This window comes from Acromyrmex echinatior, unplaced genomic scaffold (assembly GCF_024713525.1).
Source record: "Acromyrmex echinatior isolate Ae372 unplaced genomic scaffold, ASM2471352v2 Scaffold24, whole genome shotgun sequence".
NCBI classification, from domain to species: domain Eukaryota; kingdom Metazoa; phylum Arthropoda; class Insecta; order Hymenoptera; family Formicidae; genus Acromyrmex; species Acromyrmex echinatior.
The window spans coordinates 265,682-274,000 of NW_028259058.1; positions in this window are offsets into that span (position 1 = coordinate 265,682).

Here is an 8,319-nt window from a genome sequence, read left to right on the forward strand (position 1 = left end):
GAAGGAACGAGACTGATGAGTAGCAATTTTGGGGACACGTCTACATGTATTGTTCTAGGTATGCAAATGAGGTACATAAAAAAAATATGAAAGAAAAGTTTATGTAAAAAACGCGAAATGATATATATAATAAACAAATGAGAAAACAAAAGGAAAAAAGAATGATGAAAAATGCGATCACTTTTAGATGAACAATATGGATTGCAATGTCGTTTAAAAATTAGTTAGATACCAGAAAAATATGAGCAATAAGCAAGCATTTTCGAGACAATAGATAGGTCAGACTGTGGAGGAAGGGATACGAGAAAATGAAACGGCCCACCGAGCGCACGGCGCACGGATCGCGAGAAGCGAGAATGGCTTAACAGGCGCGCCACGCCCTTTGAACGTAGATGCTGGGTAAGTCCCGCTCCTCGCGACCCGCGCGCTCGGTGGACCGTACTTTCGGCAATAATAGGTCGGGAGGACGTGCATATTCGGCTATTTTTAAACGTTAATATCTCGTTAATTGTTGCGAGCATTACAAAATGATAGAGGACTTTTCTACTCAGTTTAGTCCACTCTACCTGCTCGGAATCAGTGGGGCCGTATATTCATGACACCCTGTATAATTCGCATAGGTTCATTATGGATTCAAAAGGTCTACATTAAGATCGCCCATACAAATTATGCAGTCTGTGTTATAATAAACACAAGTAAGCTTTAAGGGCATGCATCGCCAGAATCGACTTAAGGAGGATGGTAAACAGAAAAAACCGCTATCCACTTTTTACGGAAGTGTATAACAGCACCAACAATTTCGATAGTGGAATTCGCAAGAGGAATGCGTAGATCAATGGGTGAATAAGGCAGTGAGTACTTATATATTATACGACCCACCCAGCGCCACCCAGTGACGCATCTGTCAACTCGTAAGAAATTATAATCTTCAATAGTATAAATAGCAGAATCATCGTTCTCACGAATCTACGTCTCGGAGAGAGCTAAAATATCGAGTCTGCGAAGGCAGATTAAATCTTTTAACTAACCTCGATATCTTTTCATCTTATCGAAAAGACAATATAAGAAAGACATCTTTTCGTTATCTTTTCTTAGTCATCTTTCCCACAAATTGATAAAATATATATTTTTCTAGCAAACGCAATAAAAATGTTATTATTTTTATTGGGGGGAAAAATTTTAAATTTGTTTTTTTTTTAAAGAAAAAATTTTTTTTTCACAGAGCTTAAAAAAAACTTAATAAAGTATTTTCCCCTCATTTTTAAAAACGTACAAATTTTAAATTTCCAAAAACCCCCCAATATTTATATCAAAAAATTTTTATTTTTAAACGAATTCCAAACAAGATTTCTGATTTTTATATTTTAATGAAATCAAAAAACAAGTTAATTTTTTCAAAAATTTAAAAAATTAAAAATGAAAAAAAAAGGGGAAAATTGGGGCCTCTACCCCGGTAAACTACCAGAGTTAAAAATTTTAATTGCATTCATTATGATAAATTTGGCCACATTTCGTTTACTATACAAATTCTAAAGGGGAATTTTTTATCCCCCTCGAGAACAGAATCCTCTCAAAAATTATCTAACTTTGACTAATTTGCGCTAGGGTTCCGGGGCTGAAAACGCAACGCTCCCAAAAACATTCCCTGGGGGGTGTTTTACCCGGCGTATTGTGGTAAAAAACCCCTTGTGTGAGGGTTTTTGTTAGCCTATCTGCAGCCCCGAACTTTTTGGCTAAAAAAGGGAAAAGGTTTTTCCCGAATACCATATCGTTCATTAAAAGGGGCCCAAAAAAGTGTTAAAGGGTTACTTTTTTTTACAGCTTTTTTTTTTTTAAAACCCCCGGGAAAAAAAAAAAAGTTTTAGTAGTTCTGATAAATAAAACCCATAACCAAAAACTTGACTTTATTTTTTTTTAAAAAATCCCAAAAATCCCCCATTTTAAAACCTTCCCCCGGGGTCTTTTTTTCCTTTTTTTAAAAAAAAACCCTTTTTTGTTAAAAATGTATTAAAAAAAAAAACACAAAAAATTATTTTTTATAAAAAAAATTTTTTAATTTTTTGGGAAAATTTTTTAATTTTTTCCGGTTTTTTTTTTGGCCAAATTTTATAACTCACGGTTACTCAAACCGGGCCCACCCCCCCCAGAAAAAATAAAAAATTTAACCAGGGTTTGGGTTTTTTTGGAAAAGAAAGAACTATATGTATATATAATTTTTGTACAAAAAAACCGAAAATTTTTCCGAAAATTTCGAGAAATTTTTTCAAAATAGGGTCCCGGGTTTTTAATTTTTCAATCATTTTGTTTTTTCCAAAAAATTTTTAAGGGGTAATTGTTCCCCTCGTACGAGCGGGTTTTTTTGCAAGACCCCTTCAGAAAATTGGTCACCCGGCCGAAAGAAAAAAAAACTGAGGGGGGACCTTTTCAAAACAAAAAAACCTCTTTCTTTTAAATTTTTGGGGTTTTTTCCCCATTTTTATGGGTTTTACTCCCCCAACAAAAATTTAAAAATTTTGGGTTTTTTTCCCCACAAAAATTTTAAAAAACTTAAATAAGTGAAAAAAAAAACTTTTTTTAAGACCTTGAAAAGTTAATGTAGTGAAAAAAGGGGACGTTTGGGGGGTCAACACTGAGTGGGGTACTTTTTGGGAGGGAATTGTACAAAAAAGGAAAAAAGGGGAAGGGTTTTAGGGGACAAAAATTAAAAATATAAATTTTTTTTAAAAAATTTAATTATTTTTACACATTTCATAAACCCTTCTTTTTTTAGGATTTCTTAAAAATTTCAATTAAATTTTTAAATTAAAAAGGGGTTTTTACCGTAAAATTTGTCATTTGGGGGGGGGGGTGCCCTGTAAGGGGTTCAATCTTAAAGGAAAAAAGGGGAAAAAAGGGGGGAAAAAAAAAATTCCCCCCAAAACAGAACTTTATTTTATATTTAAAAATTTTCGGCTTTTTTTATTACCCAAATTTTAAAAAACCCCAAAAGCATTTCTGTTTGGGCCACTGTTTTTTCCCCTTTTTTTTTTAAAATAACCCCCCCCTACGATGATGTCCCGGGGACGGATCATGCGTAGTCAATTACAAAAACATTCTTAATCTGTTTGAAAAATTTTTCCAAAAGGGTTAAAAGAATATTCTGTTTTTTACGCACGTTCCTTGTGGAACCCCCTAAAAAAAAGTAAAAAAAAAACCCAAGGGGGCTGGAAAATTTTTTTTAAAAACTAGCAAAAAAAAAAAGTAAGAACAAGGCATTAAAAAATCATAAAAAAAGAATCACTAAAAGACTTTTTCTTGATATGAAAATCCCCTCCCCTCTAAAATTTAAAAACGAAAAGGGAAAAAAATCAAAAAAAGATAACAAAAAAAAAAGAAAAAATTTTTTGGAAAAAAAATTTTTTTTGCAGTTTTCCCTTAAAAAATTTTTTAAAAAAACTCCAAAAGAACAAAAAGGCGAAATTTTCGTGATCCCCATGGAAAAAATATTGCTATATCACAAAAATATTTTAAAAAAAAGAAAAAAATTTGTAAAAATTTTTCAAAACCTCACCACATTTTGGGCAGTCGTTAAAATTTTATGGATACAGTACGTTGCACGGAAAAATTTCTCTCGAGAGTTTAAATTTTTTTTCCCTTTTTGTTTTCCCAAAAAAAAATTTCTAAGCTAAATTCAGTTCCCCTTCAAAATCACAATTCTTCACTCTTCGAATTGACAAAAGAACTCTCACAATATTAAAAATCCCAAAAATGTTTGACCGACTAAAAGAAAACAGGTATTTATTATTTGGAAAAATATGGGGAAAATCAGGAAAAACTTTTTGATAACGCCCGAAAATTTTAAGTAAAAAATAGGTTTTCTGGGGAAATTTTCCAACACAACCAAATAGTAACAAGGGGACTCCCGGAAAAAAAATTTTTCGAATTTTCTAAAAAAGGGGAACATAAAATATTTTGATTTTTTTTGAAACAAAAAACCCCGGGTTTCCCTTTTTATTTCCTTTTATTGAAATTTTTTGTTGAAGAAAAAAACGGAATTTAATTTTTTTTAAGGCCCCTTTCCGCTTTTTTTAAAAAATATTGATAAATTTTTTTCGTCCTCAATTTTTTGGGGAAAATTTTTTTTTTTACAAAAACCCATATGAATAACAAAAACCCGAAATTTCTCTAAAAATCCAAAAAAATTTCCCAAAGCTTTCCCCTTTTGTAGAAACAGGGAAATAAAAATAAAATAAAATGTTTTACAACTTTTTATACTTTTTTTAAAAAATTTCCCGAAAAGTTTAAAAGGACATTTAAAATTTAATTTTTTTTTTTTTAAAAAGTTTTTAATTCCCAAATTGGCCTTTTTTTTTAAAAAAAATTTTGTTTCAATTTTTAAGGAGTTTCGCCATTTGGGGGAGCGTTCGCTCTTTTGGTTTTTTTTAGTTTAAAAAGGGAATTTTTTTTTTAATGATCTAAAAAAAAACCAAATTTTAAAAGTGCTTTAAAAAATATTTAGCCGTAAATGCCCCCCAAATATTTAGCCCAAAATTCCATAAAAAACCCATTTACCTGTTTCCTTTAAAAGGGGTTTTAAAAAGAAAAAAAACTCTTTGGTGTATAAAAATTCAGGGGTTTTGTAACTCAGGGGGAAAATTTTTTTAAATTTTTAGAATTTTTTAGGACAATTTTTAAAAGAAAAAAAAAAAATTTTTTTAAAAATTGAATTTTTTTGTATTATTTGGTTGTTTTCTCCCCCAAACACCCCAAACATCCCCTAGGCGGAAGAGAAAATTTCGGGCCTTGTCAAATAGAACTTTGCCCTCCATTTGTATTTTGAGACCGCTTTTTAAAAACCTTTATATTACAAACGAGAAAAAACAAGTCATTAAAAACCCAAATGAAACCCATATTAGTATGGCTAAGTCTAACCGGGTTTGGGATAGAACTCCGTCTGGTTGTCGATCACCAACTGGCTGAATTTGTTTTCAGGCGTAGATGGTCCTTTTGACTGTGAGTACCAGCGTGTGATATAATCCGCAAGTTATCTTGTTTGTAACAATAATGCTCAATGATCCTTTTTGCTTTGTTACTTTCTTCTTCATTTACTTTATCGACAAGAGAATTTCCTCAAAGGTTTTTCCGTCCCAACCAACGCGAGTTATTTTTATTCCAAAATGCTGGCTCTCCCCTTGCTAACTGTCGCCATTTAATGAAAAGTATTGTTTCTCTCTATATATCGTCCCATATTTTATTCATTTTCCCCCTTCCCTGTTGGCCACGTCGTTACTCCCCCAAAAAACCATACCTCCATTTCGGGTTCAGCCGGGTAAATTTTCCCGAGGAGATACAACCAAACTTAAAAAAAAAGTTGGTTTTGGGAAAGTTATAGGTACTGTTACCCCCCCTTTTCATATTTTTAATTTTCCCAGGCATCTTATCAAATCAATTTTTTAACTTATTGAAAAACAGAGATATGATTCGCGTTATACAAGTGTTTACTTTTTCTTTTTGTTAGAAGGGGAATTTTTATTGCCGCATGCGAGTTCACACGTCTTTGTTCCGATATCTAATATGGGGTTTTTTTTAAATAAATGGAATCCAATTAATTTTCCATTTTTAAATTGACCTAAATGTTTCATGAATTACCTTTTAAAAATTTTGATCTTTTGACTTTACCCAAAAATTATCTTTAAATTTAGCGTTTCATAAAACTTTGGATTTTTTAGATTTTGTGTAGAATAAAATGATAAGTAGAAATTCAAATGTCTTTTTTTTGTAATAACCCCCTCTTCCATCAAAAAAACTTCCCCGTGATCTATTTTCCCCAAAGGGGTTAAAAACCCGGTTTAGAATGAGACCCATCAATACATTTTAAATGCCCCTTTTTACAGTCGATAACAAGGGAATGCTCGACTGAAATTTGTTTGGTTCTTATTTTGAAGGGTTTAACCGTCGGGGAAACTACAGAAAGTCAAAATAGACCCAAAAATTTTCAAAGCAGTTTTATGCACATAGTCTACTACGGGGGTCCTAAAGGGTTGTGATTTTAATACATAACGCTGTGTAGGGGAAACTATAAGCACCCTTCGGCTTGTTTGTTTAAAATGGGGAAGGGTAAAGGATGATCAGTTCCCAAAAAATAACAAAAATTCTGGCTCGTAATTTTCTCTTTGGATGGCTATACAAATTATAAAAAGATCTAGTGATTCAGTTTGGGTTCCTCAAAAGCGTTTTGAACGTTGAAAAATTCTGAATTTTATTTATATACAATTAGATCTTAAAAAAATTAAGGACAAATAAATCTATTAAAGAATTTTAAACAGTTGAAAAAGCTGTTTTTCTGCAACCATTGTTATTTAATCTACGTTTTTGGGCGCGGGTGTGTTGGGGTTGTGTATTGTGTGGTGCATAGCATCCCACAAAATAAAAAAATTTTTTATAAAAAAAAAATTCCATCATCATAGGATTATCTGTGAAAAACAACTTCTTTTTTAAATTTTTTGCAAAAAAACAAAACTTTTTTACTATTTTCAAAAGTTACTAGAATAAAAATTTAACTTTTTAAAAATTTCATTTTTCAGAAATTTATAAATATTTTTAAAAGGAAAAATGATAAAATTTACATCAATATTCCGGAAAGCGTTACATAAATTTAAAAAAGTTCTTCCCAATGATAATTCCTAAAAATTTTTTCCCTCTCCTCCTTCGTGATCCCAAACAGTGAGATCCCTGCCTACGAAAACGTCTTAATCTTTTCTCAAAAATCTAATTCCTTTCAATATACTAGAGCTTTTTCTTGCTCCCCAAAAGCAGGAAAATTGTCTTTCATCGGGAACTTTTTTGTTTTTTTGTAAAAAATTTAAACCCTTTTACCCCATTTACCTGTTTTAAGCTTCGGTAAGAAATATAGAAAAGAGTTAAAACCAAAAAGAAAACAAAAAAAATTCCCAAACCAAAACCATGTGAATCTCGGAAAAAATTTTTTGGCTTAAATGAACTGAAAACGGCCACTACTAAATTGCTTCCGGACTTTTATTTTGCAATGCTTTGTTTTTTTCTTTTTTCCGTTTCAACCCATTTTTATCATTATGAGGCGCAATTGTCAAAAATAGGCTAATCGTGATAAGAAAACAACTGTCAATACTGAACAAATCAAAACGAAGAAAATTAGAAAACAAAAAATCCTTATTCGAACTTCAAATCAATTTTGATTCTGTAAAAAACTAATTTCGGTTGAATCAAGAAAATAGCCGCTGTAATTATTTGCACTATAACAACCATTTAAAATCAAATTTGAGAGAACCCCTTGAATATTTCGAAAAATGTTAAGAAGACTGGGGTCCACTAATTTTTAAATTTTTAAAAATATATCAATCGAAGTTTCTGGAAAAAAAAAAATCCAAAAAAATCGTCGTTTTTTTAAACATTGAAAACGTATCGTGAATCCACATGAACCTTATATTTTTTTTAATAATTTTTGCCGTTATTTCTTTTTTCTTTAACAAGGAGAGAGAAAAGGAAAAAATTGAAACCGTACGGAAATTTCGCTAAAAAGGATAGGTCTTTATGTTTCTTTTCTCTTGAAAAATGAACTATGGGGAAAACCCGTTTGTATGGCGGAACCAAGATTTGCTAAAGTTTAAAGTGTTTTTAAAAACTAGTGGAGAGTTTGGCCCAAATCGAAGTGTTAGCTCTTCGTTCCAAATTTCGCATAAAGCGCAGGGGGCATGAAGGTCGTATTCATATCAGTCTTTTTAAGAAAACACCGCCCTAAATTGTTTAAGTCCTAATCCCCCCTTTTCTTATGTTTTCGACTTTTTAAGACCGAAAAAAAGGGGACCTTGAATAAAATTGCTATGGCCGGTTTTCATAGTCAATTTTAAAAATAAAGGGTGTTCAAAATGACTTTTTTTTTAAAAATTGCGCGCCATTCTTTTGCGCGAAAAAAACGAAAAAAACCCTTTTAAAAAAGGGGGCATCGGGAATTTGGGTTTTAAGCCCTGGAAAATTACATTTGGCAAGGGGGGCCATAAATTGTGAAAATCCACTACGTTATTGCAGACGGTTTGGGGGTTGGGTTTTTTCGCGCCACGCGATGGATTGACCCCAAGATCGTCATTGCCCCATTGGATTTTTTTTTTGGGGTTTTCTGAAAAAAGTGTATGCCAATGACCCAAAAACCTTCCTTTTTTTAAAAGGAAAAAATTTTGATTTCCCCTTAATAAATTTTTCCCCCATTTCCCAAAACCCTTAAAAATTTTAAAAAAAGAATTAATTTTTGAAACGATCGAGGCGGCCATTTTCGTATTGTTTTCCCAAAAAAACCCCCTCCTGTTT